This window comes from Cornus florida, unplaced genomic scaffold, assembly GCF_030987335.1.
Source record: "Cornus florida cultivar Cherokee Brave unplaced genomic scaffold, ASM3098733v1 CherokeeBrave_3.0.0_Hap2_scaffold_18, whole genome shotgun sequence".
In the NCBI taxonomy this organism is placed as follows: Eukaryota; Viridiplantae; Streptophyta; class Magnoliopsida; order Cornales; family Cornaceae; genus Cornus; species Cornus florida.
The window spans coordinates 320001-320636 of record NW_026775671.1 but is presented as its reverse complement, the minus strand read 5'-3'; positions in this window follow the sequence as shown (position 1 = coordinate 320636).

Here is a 636-nt window from a genome sequence, read left to right as displayed (position 1 = left end):
AAATGAAGTTTGGAGTTTGGGTTTGAAAATTTTACGGGAACTTCCTAGAAGCCTAAGAAATGCTTTGCTCGAGACGGATTTCGATTTGGAGGTCCCCCGAGTTAATTTTGCCCATTACGACTCCTCGCCCGCACGCTCGTGCACCCCGGCGTGCACGTGGGCATCGTATGCTAAAAAATGAAGTTTGGAGTTTGGGTTCGAAAATTTTATGGGAGCTTCCTAGAAGCCTAAGAAATGCTTTGCTCGAGACGGATTTTGATTTGGAGATCCCACGAGTTAGTTTTTGCCCATTATGACTCCTCGCCCGCACGCTCAAGCACCCCGGCGTGCACGTGGGCATCGTATGCTAAAAAATGAAGTTTGGAGTTTGGGTTCGGAAATTTTATGGGAGCTTCCTAGAAGCCTAAGAAGTGTTTTGCTCGAGACGGATTTCGATTTGGAGGTCCCCCGAGTTAGTTTTGCCCATTATGACTCCTCCCCCGCACGCTCAAGCACCCCCGCGTGCACGGGGGCATTGTATGCTAAAAAATGAAGTTTGGAGTTTGGGTTTGGAAATTTTATGGGAGCTTCCTAGAAGCCTAAGAAGTGCTTTGCTCGAGACGGATTTCGATTTGGAGGTCCCCCGAGTTAATTTTG